General features: G+C 39.3%; 1 protein-coding gene across 1 annotated transcript in view; it reads right to left on the reverse strand.

Annotated features, from left to right (window-relative positions):
• NDST2 (N-deacetylase and N-sulfotransferase 2) overlaps window positions 1-12,226 on the reverse strand; it is a 133,613-nt gene that overhangs the window by 90,878 nt on the left and 30,509 nt on the right. The window lies entirely within an intron of this gene.

The raw sequence follows: 12,226 nt of genomic DNA on the forward strand, positions 1-12,226 counted from the left end.
CCACAGAAAATAGAACTGTCTGAAAGGGAAAAGATACTGTCATTGCCTGTACAGTATTTCTTGTCTACAAATCAAAGCCACTGATGCCGACTCGGTCTGTGCCAGCGCTGACCACAAACTGGAGTGGAGAATCAGCATCACTCTCTTTGTCTGCTTTGCATCTTACATGGAAGAAAATGTTTGTTACTTCTGTTATGCCAAAACCCTTGGATGCACAGATAAAAACAAGGTATTCATTCTTTTCCGAGGCACACCAAAATGAAGCAGGGGAGTAGCTAGACTTAAAATTCGGGTAGCACCTTTGCTGAGCTCATGGGATCTCATGGTAAGTCAGTTCTTATTAACATTTTAGGCCTGGCCATCTTCTGAACTTTTTTTCCCTGCTATTTTACATTCATAACTTGAGCTGTCACAGCCAGAATGTGCACAACAGGGAAATTACATTTGGATTCATGCACGTTTGTGTTCCAAGCCGGCCCCATGCAGCTACTGAAAAGAGTCTCTGGCTAAAGCACTTATGGAAGATAACCAAACAAAGGACTGAAAAGCTCTGTAAATCCTGGCTGCTGCCATCTTATTTTTTTCTCAGTTCTTTTCACTGATTCTTTCCTGAAGAACACATTTGAATCTCCCTCCCCCACCCAAACCCACCATCTTACAATTTGGAGTTTGTTCTCACTTTTATATTGCATATGGGACATGTAGCTGTGTGGCACTTTTTTTATAACCTATACTATCATCTTAGCATTTTGTTACAGGTAAGATATAAATCTTTATTTACCATTCAGGACATTGCAGCCCATAAGGCATGTTAATACACATCCCTGTCCACTGAACTTCATCCTTTATCCACCACCAATCATTTCAAAGCCATATGAATACAGTCTCGCTTTTGAAAAATACTTTCATCCTCTGAAAAATGTTTAATCTTTTCCTTTGTCTTCCAAGACTCTGACTCTTGGAAAAACCAAAAAGGAACCTCAGAGGGAACAATCCTATAGTCACTTTACTTCTGCAGCCACTTGCTATTGCTCTCCAACTTATCTTCCTGAGACAGTCTTTTCCTTAGGTAAAGGGGGGGCATACTTACCTTTTGAAATGTACCTCCGGTGTATGGTTTAGAAATATTTTCCCTTTTTTCCTAAAGAATTTAACAAGAAAATGAGAAACAAGACTGGTCCATTCTCTTTATCCTAGCCAAAGCCAACTAAAGTGGGAGCGACATACCTCAGCTGGAAGATGTCAGAGCCTCCTACAAGTCTACATAAGCAAATAAATGCTGTTGAATGCACCTGCATGATCAGATGAATTCATTTCTTTTCAGTTAGTTTTGAAGATATTTCAGAATTCCGAGGAGATATTTCCATCCCTTTTAAAATATATTCTACCCACATCTATTAAGATGAGGGTATTTAACATAAAAAGCTTTTTATGTTCCTTTCATAGAACAATCTCAGACTACTTTGTTATTTTGCTTTGTTACAGGAGCACAAAAAGGAAAGAAGGTCTTTTTGCCACTTGTCACAAAGCAGAGTCATCTTCCCTGCACTTACTGTTCACTCAGTTTCACCTTGATCCTCTTGAAGGTTTGAAAGCATTGTTGTTTATCTGCAGCTCAGGGAAGGGATTTTCTTTCTCTCTGAAGTTGATTCTAATGTACTTCAAAGACTTGCCGTCTATTAACATCATCCACTTGTCTTCCTGTGATCCAAAACCTGTACCTTTAGAAATAGAGAGCTTTCCCAAATCTGTTCTAGCAGCATGCTTTAGGCAAGGAGGAATACACTGACAATATTACCAATACTGAGAAATGTGGAAAAGCAGCCCAAGAGGAGACAGCTGTACCAGCCACACCCTACTGTGTGTTCTCCTACAGCCACCAGAAAGTGAATGTGGATGTGTCTCACCAAGAAGAGACACAGAGAAACAGTTCTTGGAAACAACTCTACTACGAATTGCCTGAAACCAGCATCTCAAAAGGCACCCTACCAAGCAGTACTGAAGTGAGGAGTGAAGTGTGCCCACACAAAATCAAGGTCTTATCCAGCTTCCCAAAACAGAATAATAAACAGTACAGTACAGTCGAGATTTAAAGGACTGCCCACCATGTGTGCCTGTCAGGCAATAATAAAAGCTGGAATACATCAATAGCTTCAGGCTGGCTGAGAACAAAGCTGACTTGGGTTCTGATCAAGTTTGGTGGTCTCCACATAGCTCTTGCATTACAAAAACTACCATGTCAACTGGCAGCAACTTTACAGAGAAGTGAACCAGTGGTGAACTTCACTAGGACAGCATTGGCAGTGACACATCATAGCATCCTGAACTGCACCTGCTCGGGTAACAAATACATCTTCTGCTCTCACAGTTGTGAATCCAGAACTAAATTCCCCTTTTTCAAGCAGATACCTGCTCTGAAAACTTTGCCATGCCTACCAAGAACATTAACATGTGAAGTAACTTCACTGTAACGCAGAATCCCACAGAATGGGCAAGGTTGGGAAGGGACCGCAGTAGGTCATCTGGTCCAACTTCCCTGCTAAACCAGGGTCATCCTACAGCATATTGCACAGGATTGCATCCTGATGGTCCCTGGATATTTCGAGTGAGAGAGATTCCACAACCCCTCCGGGCAATCTGCTCCAGTCTGCAGTCACCCACACAGTAAAGTTCTTCCTCATATTCAGGTGGTACTTCCTGTGCATTAGTTTCTGCCTGGTGCATCTCATCCTATTGCTTGGCACCATGGAGAAGAAGAGCCTGGCTCCATCCTCTTGGCACCTTCCCTTCAGATACTGACAGACACTGATGAGGTCCTCTTCCAGTTGTCTCTTCTCGAGGCTAAACAAGCCCAGCTCCCTCACCTTTCCTCATAAGAGATGCTCCAGTCCCTTAATTAATCTTCAGAGCCCTCCACTGGACCTGCTCCAGGAGCTCCCTATCTGTCTTGTACTGGGAAGTCCATATCTGGACACAACACTCCCCATGCAGCCTCACTAAGGGCTGAGTAGAGGGGCATGATCACCTCCTTCAGTCTACTGGCAATGCTCTTCCTAATTCACCCCTGCATACCAGGTGACATGATTTAGCAGCAGAATGCTTTTTACAGCTATTCCCTCAATACCCCATTAAATAGGAAAATGAGTAATCCCGTTCTACATTAGAAAGGAAAATAAAATTTAGCAAATATATCGTGTTTTAAGTATTCATCCACTGACCAACATAGCAGAGACTAAGCCAGAATTTAGAATGCCCAAGAGGAGATGACTTGAATTGTGTTTTAATATAACAGAGATACCCCAGCCCTAGACTGACTCACCTGACACATAAAAATGGCAGAGATGAAATTCTCTCCTGTTCCTGCTCACAACCTTGAGGGGAGCTCAATCAGTCAGATACCCTATGTCCACATGTACTCACAGAGACTGAGAACATGTCATAAATCAACACAACAGCAAACATCCCTACAAGCCACAATAGTTTAGGGACGGGCAGGGCAGCCACAAGTCACTCTTCATCAAGTGCATTTCAGGCCCTCAATGCCCTCCTATTTCATATAAACCACAACTCTTCAGTCCCAGAATAATGACAACAAAAACAAAAGAGGGCATTTATCAAGTCATCAGGGTAAAAGAGTAAAGTCCAGTGCTTTTGGTTTTGTTTGGTTTTTTGTTTTGGGTTTTTTGTTTGGGTTTTTTGGGGTTTGATGGTTCTTTCTTTTAAAGAAGAAATTTTTATTTCTGGGATTAAACAGAACATTAACCATCTAAGGAATAAACACCCATTTTTATTTCAGGTCAGAAAGCACTCACCATCACTGAAATAATTTATGCAGTTGTTAGGTTAACAGCTTTGAAGTTCCAGTTAATGTCAAAAGTTCATCTGCTCTGGGAAAGGAACATGTATTTTTTGGTGTGCCATTCCCAATTTCATCCCAGCTTAACAAAAGACAATTTCTAGAGAACATGGGAAAAGAAGTACAAATTTACACGTGTGAAAATCACGGGATAAAACTCCTACTTTGCCTGGTTGAAATGCGGAAGTGAAAAAGAACAAGCAAAAAAGACAGATACTGAATGGTAAAGATTGAGAGGACAAAACAGTAAAACTACTACATATGAATTTTTCAAAGCACATATTAAAATGGTTTCTGGGAATAAAAAAGGCTAAAAAACATGATTAGAAAGCACAACAAAATCATCCAGAACTCAAAAAATTCTGAGGACAGCATTTTGGAAAGCCAAAGCATCTTGATTTAAATTGACAACCATGGCTGAAATATCTCTGAGCTATTCTCAATACAAGTAATTTCAAGGTAAGAATGAATATGGACAGAGTACACAGCCTGAGCTGACCTGATGACACGATGTCTGTGTCATCAGTAAAAGAACACACTTTGCTACTGAATTACCAGTCATTTCCTACTGCAGACACACCACCTCAAAATGGGAAGGGTAGACGTCATGCATGCAATTTTATCAAAACATATTTCTCTAATAAGTGAAATTATACTAACCCAATAGCTTCATAATTTCAAGTGTGCTGCAAAATTAATCAAAGGGAAGACTTTAACAAAAAGCTCTTCAAAACAATCAGCATTATTTATTCAGACCATTCCCATAAGGTTAAAGATTGAAATTTTAACATACTTGAGGTTAATTCTTTTTTGTTTTTTAATTAGTCAGTGTTTTTAAAACTCTTCATAAAATAGGAACTCACATTCAACATCATCCATTAAACCATCTCCACTACTTTAGAAACCAAAAGAAAAAATGCAAAATCCTTTGCATTACAAGAGTTTCGTGTTTCATAAGAGACAGAGCACAAATGACTGCAAGACTCCTAAAAATTTGTTTGGCTAATGCTACCTCAAACAACATACAATGTCACCTCAATCTGCTATCCGAGAACTTGCAATACCACTAAACATTAATGACACATGGAGAGGTAAAAGCTATCAGCCAGGGAATGAACAGCTTTTAAAATAGCATTAGAGGGATATATGTTTTGAACTCTGAAATGCTGTATCTGCACTAAGGGTTTTCAGTATTTCACATGCAAACATTTTCATGCAAATAAATACATGTTCCCCTAAACTGAAAGAGCTTACAAGGGCACAATTAGCTGTTTTCATTGAGTATAAATCAGACAGCTGCCTGTAATTGGAACCAGGAGCAAAAGACGTATAAGAGATGCTTTCTTCTTTGCAGATGTTTTTCCAAGATTTAAGGGAAAGTTCTACTTCAAGAAATTAATATAATACTATCTAAATCTACATGGTCTATGGCTTTAATGGGTAAATTTACATGTGAATAGTTGGTTTCAGTTTTGGTTGTTTTTTTCTTTTCGTTCCCAATTTCCTCTAGGATTTTACCTATTTCGTATAAGATTAAAACGGCTACAAAGAATCTGCATGCCAAATTAAGCACACAATACCTCTGCAAATAAAGCTATCTTTTAACAAGAAGTAGGGGGGTCAGTGCAAATGAATCAGCACTAACTGCTATCACTAATGGTGCAGAGAAGAAAAATAAAACCGCTACCCTTTCATTCTATGGAGGATCAGAAAAGGCTGCAAATTTTAACCTGTGAGTTTTACAGATGAAGAAATTAAATACAAATTTCACGTGACTGAGGCATGTTTAAATGTCTGTTTCTGTCTACATTTATAATGCTACTGAAATACAAGTGATGTCCAACACGTGCTTGGGACACAGGACAGTACTTACGGCAGCACTAGGCTATGCCTTAAAAGTCCATCAGTGTAAAGAATGCAAAACCAATGGGTTGGAGATTTTTTTGGGTGGGAGGCAGTGAGGGAGTGAACACATCCTAACCAGTCTTATTTTCCCCTAAGTCAGCATTTCAACAACTTAAGTATCTATAAATGAACTTGTCTTTTAAGAAGAAACTGATATAATTTAATTCTGTACCATTCCACAAATAAGAGTATTTAGGACAGATGACACAATACACTTCAGCCTTTATGCTACAACTAACTGCTCCCACGATTTCTAAACCACTTTCCTGTTCTACATGATGACTCCTGCTGGTACAAAACAGGGAAACTTCCCCTTCATTCAGGTAAACAGACAACCAGAATCAAAACACTTTTCAACATGCCACCTGACCAAAACATCGCAGATAAAGAAGAACCATAAATTACATATTTTATGCACTCCACTCCCAAGATACCAAAATAACAAAAGAACCAGCTGAGGTACCAATGCAGATGTGACCTAAGACACCTCAGGCACAGATAACCAAGTAACTTCTGCAACTTATAAAGCAACACAAGCTCCCAGCTGCTGCCTTCTCTTCCCCAGTGTAATAAAATGTAACACACATTCAGTTTACAGTATGATGCCATATTTTGGCTGGAAGGCATAAGAGATATGAATTTAACAATGTGTTAAATTGGAGTGTAGCACCTGTGTCTTACTACCACCTGCTTGATTTCCCAGGGCTGGAGGATGTGTCTGTCACCTGGAGAACGGGCAGCACAGGCTGACTTACTCTTCCTCGGCAGAACAGCCTGGGTAAAAGTCCCCAAACTGGATGCAGATCCTGGACATTGTGGTAGGGTGGGAAGGGAAAGCATGCTTTGAATCACAGAATTATTCTGGTTGTAAAAGACCTTTAAGATCCAATCCAACCATTAACTGTCAAGTCCACCACTAAACCAAGTGGTAGACTTGGCATCCCTAAGTGCCATATTTAGACATCTTTTAAATACCTCCAGGGATGTGACTCAACCAGAATGCTACCAAATGCTTCAGAGAAAAAGGTTAGTCACTGAATGAAAACATTTGACATAATTTACAAGCATCTCTCACATGCTCTCCTCTGACCTGCCTGTGCCGATGTAAGAACGGTGGGCAAACATCATAACTCAGGCAACTGCTTCAAGTGACTGCACCACAGGAAGAAGCATCAACACCAACTACAAAAGAACACATTAGAGAAGCTTATGTCTCCTACAAAATGCTTTAAAACAACTCCCTCTGTTGCAGCATGGACTCTAATCAAATGCCCGTATTCTCTGAAGGTATCTTACTAACAAACACAAATAATATGATGTGTAATGGAAGGGAATAAAGCCTTGTTTCCAGAAAATAAAGTAAGATAGCTGATTTTACCAGAGGGGGAAAAAAAAAAAAAAAAGGTTGAAGCTCTCACTAATGGCCTTGTAAGTGTATGATTTCTAATGCTAAAAGCTTCCTGCACTTAGGTTATGAATTTGGAAGGAAGAAATTATGAAACAAGAGTATGTTACACATTTTCTCACAGGCATGTTAACTTCTACATCTCCTGTGAAGATAATCTGTACATTGTAGTTTTCTGCATTTTGAAATTTCATCACCTTTTGGAGCAGCAAGAAAGGAGATGTTGCTGAAAACATATTATCTAGGCTGACCTTGTGCTCACTCCTTCCCCACACAAATAAATGCCAAAATACCAAACCAAACCTTTCCTCTCTGACCTCCAAGTACTACTAAATATTCTGTGACCGCTTGAAAAAATCTCCTGTATTCCCACCCCCTCAAACCACTCCTCTGTAAAACAGTTAATCTTGAAAATACAATGCTGTCACCTTCCTTTTGCAGGTTTCTGCCATTGCTGTCACTATGGAAACAATCAGAACATCAAATATGTCAGTAAGCATGATTTATAAAATACAAAAGCACCAAAGGTAGAGACTCTACATAAAAAACAATCAAGACAAAATTAGCTTTTTAGCATGGAAACATTGGCTTTAAAGATTTTCAAGTTCATATGAATTCCCAGGGCAATGCTGCAGTGAGTTATGGCCAAGGAGAAAGCTGCCAGTGCAGCATCATGCATGAAGTCACACAGCCAAAGGCTGCAACTAACTGCCAGGACAAGGGGGTTGTAATCTTCCCTTTTCCATCCATTTAAACCACAAAAATCAGACAAGAGAAAAGTCAGGATATCCCCAAAATGTTACACCAACATAAGAAATGTGATAGGACATACAGACATTTGTTTCTCTGAGATTTAGAAATAAATTAAAGAAGACCCTTTCAGCTTGTTTTGCCTGTATCTCAACAGTGCATTCAGTCATGTTCCCCTCTGTTCATCATCTTCAATCACATTTGCATCAGAAGCAAAGGCAAAGCCAATTATTCATAGCTTCTCAACCAAATAAAGATTTAAAGCAGTTCTTAGAGAAACATCAGCTACAGAGCTTGGCTAGGATAGCTATTCTGTTGCGTTGTGGCGTCAGCAGCGCGAAAGCAGAGCGTTTATTATCGCTGTAAGATGGGGTTCATCTAAGCCCTGTATGTGCAGAAGAAGCAGTTTTCCCCCCCTCTCAAAGCCCAGCACATACTTCACTTTGACATGTTGACTCAATTACAGCACACGGTAGCCTCAAGGGAACAAACACAGCTTTTTGAGACAACTCCCTCTCCACCACACAAACATTCTCTCTGTGCTTATTTAGAAGCTTCTTCCAGGGAATGTTTTGTCTTTCATCATCACATTACTCTCTCCTCACCACGTTCTAGTGATGCATCTACCCACTTCATTTTGCTGCTTTTCCTCACCTGTAATGTCTTGGAAAGTAAGCAACTATTCTACCTCAAATTTAGTGACTGAAGTTACACTACAGACAGCAAAAGCAAGGGGGACCTCTTCTTATGCCAAAATAGAACATTTCAGCTCAAGGAAAAAAACCAAGAAAACAGCTCAAACACAAGTCTGATCTCCTTCCACAAAAAGCATGTTCCAGAAACGGAGTGAATTTTGATGCACTGTTTCCCTGGTAATTAATTATATTAGTTCACAATATCAATGAAAATATATGACAGTATAGAAGACAATTAAGAGTTGGAGTTTACCTTACTTGAAATAAGCCATTCCACCACTTTTGAAAAGTTTCAATAAATCCTAAATTAAAATGTTCATGGAAATAATCAGTTTTTAGAACTTGACTCACATATTGTACTGTCTGAGTTGTATATTTTTCTATCTGGCTCTTTTTTTCCTCCTCTTTTCAGTCATGTATGCCCAGGTCCGCTAACTCCCATTCACATCTCAGAAATAAGCATGGCCATGAGTTCCACAAACAAATTTGGGCATAATAAAAAGTACCTCCTGTTAGTAATATAGGTTTGCTTCTGCTCAGCTCCTCTGAATAACTTTTTGTTCTTGCATAAAGAAATGAAAAAAAGGAAGGTTTAAATTACCTAATGCATTCAATACTTCCAAAATATATTACTTCAGATTTGTTATGTCTTAAAAAAAGTTTCAAATTTTTAAACTTGGAATCATATTTACACGGTATTTCTCATTTGTGTATGTAGTTCTCTGCCCCTCTGTTTCTCTTGTATCCTTTCTTACCCTTTAAAGTGACTACAAAACACTGCACGTTGAAGTCTGGGTAACAATACGGTATCTACACAATATTTTCAGTATTATCATCTATTGTGCATTACTAAATCACAATTTTTAGTGCATTTCTAATCACAATTTTTAGTACATTTCTAGTACAATTCTAAGACCGTAATTAGGTTACTCTAATCAGGCGGATGCTAATTACAATGTGACCTCTAGCAAAGTCTGCTCTTAGGACTCTGAACAACCACCAAAGTCGGTGCCACAACACTGAGGTGAGAAAATCTAAGTGATAAACATGAAGAACTTTTGCATTTACCGTATGACTTCTGCAGAATCAAATATGTCACTGCAATCAGTAGAGGAGATCATTACAAAATCCCTTGACACACACGAAGGGAGTTTTTATTCTTTGAGCACTTGGAAAGAAAGCCAAACACATAGCAAACTTGGGTTAACTTTTTTTCTGAATAAGAACTCTACGGCATGATTTAAGGTACTTGAGTTTACTGCATACTGAGCTCTTCTTTTCTCAATGCATTTATGCAAACAAGTCTTCAGCAGTCAACACACTGAAACTCTCCTAACCCTCTATGTGCCTTAAGAAAACAAAGTGCAAGGCAGAAAAACTGTTTCAACATTTCCTTGTGATGGTGGACATACCAAAAATGAAAACTGATTTTATCAGACAGCAAAATGAGCACTTCGCATTAATGGAGAAAAGTACCCCGAGAGGGTCCTTAACCTCACTACAAATACCATACTCTATATGCTTGATGTGACAACCAGTACTACTGTAGAAATAAAGGAGTTTCATTATCTGTGATTCCATTGAAAAATACAGAATTATGGGTCTTGCTTATAAAAGGGGATACAAAGGAAGCCATGACAGAACTGAAGAGGAGAAGGCAATTCTGTTGAATGGAAAAATGTACCTGGAGTCTGAAACACATGCACATTTAATCTCCTTGGGCTGTTCTTACTCAGTACTTGCTTAGCATAACCAGAAAATAAAATTGCGTCCATTACCCCTTCCCTTCTTTGCTCATCTGATTAGTGAACTGAATATCACCTTCTTACTCTGCATTCTTGGAGTTTATTTTTAATAGCTTAATGACAACGGAAAAGCCACGACATTGAGTAGCAAACACTTGCTATTTTCTTTGCCTTTCATGCGTTGCCTAACAGCACCCTGAACTAAAAGATACATTTCATACACCTGCCCAAGATTCACAGACAGAAAAGAGAGAACAAGGCACTCCATGCAGTATAATCAAGCCACAAACATGCAGAGTGAACTTGCTCCTGATATCCTGATACTTTATAACAGAGCAACAAGAAGGCAAACCAGCTTTAGAAAACCTATTTATTTTGGAAACTGACAGTGATTCTCAGTCATCTAACAGTCATCTTCAAAGAAAATAAACAAAATTCAAAGCATCCTACTGATTCTGGACGAATCAGTGCTGTTCAGGAGCCAGCACTTAATACTGCACATCCAAACATGGCTCTACTGGAGTCCACCAGGCTCTTCAGAGGAATCACACACCACCAGAACAATAGCCAAAATAAACACATAAACCCACGTCCCCATTCTACACAGTACACCCCTGTAATTTCAAATATCCCTTCACATTGACATAACATAACCTGTTTGGTAAAAATGTCAAGTAACAAAAAAGACAAGATAACATGTAATTTATCACCCAGCAAATACATTAATTCTGTTAATTAACTGCATTGATAACATTTGAGCCCTTTTTCTTTGGCATAAACTAGCTACCCTGCAGAGAAAACAGAACCTCTAAATCCAAATGAAGTTTGCCATCCATTCAGAGAAAGAATAAGATGACAATCATGTGGCATACATTTATCACATGTTTAATCCAGTTCAGGAAACTGGAGCTCATCAGCAATAAGCACAGTGTAAGAAGTTAGACAAAACAAAAGGAAACACCTGAAAACATGATTGTTGGCAAGGAGCTATTCCCAAGGAAGGACTGAGGAAGGACAGCACCTCACAACAATTTTTCACACCCAACACACATTCAAAGCTACTACTTTGTGGAATCTTCTTGCTCTTCCTAGTTCATGGGAAATTTCATCTCTGCCAGACAAATCAAGGGAAACTGAACTGCAAATTCCATTAACTTGAACTCTGAAATAGCAGCTCAGCTACTGTGAGTCACTGACAGCTGAGAACAATCCTGCCACTTTGAGAGAGACACCAAATTCAATGCAATATCCACCTCACAAGTCCACAAAAGGCAGAGCATCTGAAAGGAATCACATGGATGCTACTGCTTACTTGAGAGGGAGATGTCAGTCTGGTTGAAAAACATCCCTCAGCAGGAAGGGTCTGCTTCAGATAGCTGCTAATAAGACAGCCCCATGTGCCCAAAGCTCCTCAGCAGAAGTGCATTCCATGTTCAAATCCGGTATTTCTAACACAGAGGTCCAAAACTTTGCCCTGCGCCTGAATTTCTGGTTTGAGTAAGGATCTTAAAAGGGGACTTAGAAAGTTTTCCTGCAGTAAACTCATGTACTTACAATCACCTCCAAATCATCAGTTCTCTTGGTATGGAAAAGGAAGTGTAACATGTAGCACGCTATAAGGGCTCCAAAGATCCCTCTACAGACTCCACGTGTATCAGAGAAGGTATCCAAGCCTTCCTGCATCACAAATCAAAGCACAAAGAAACAGATACCACAGAACAGCAGGGATGAGCAATCAGCTTCTTTCGATATACCTAAAAGAATACACTGCTAAATCCAACGACATTTCAAATGAAGACATATTTCGTACCTTTGGTCTCATCGGGCTGGCTGATTAACACCTCTATCTTTTGCACTGTATACTGCTTTT

This window comes from Chiroxiphia lanceolata, chromosome 8 (assembly GCF_009829145.1).
Source record: "Chiroxiphia lanceolata isolate bChiLan1 chromosome 8, bChiLan1.pri, whole genome shotgun sequence".
NCBI classification, from domain to species: domain Eukaryota; kingdom Metazoa; phylum Chordata; class Aves; order Passeriformes; family Pipridae; genus Chiroxiphia; species Chiroxiphia lanceolata.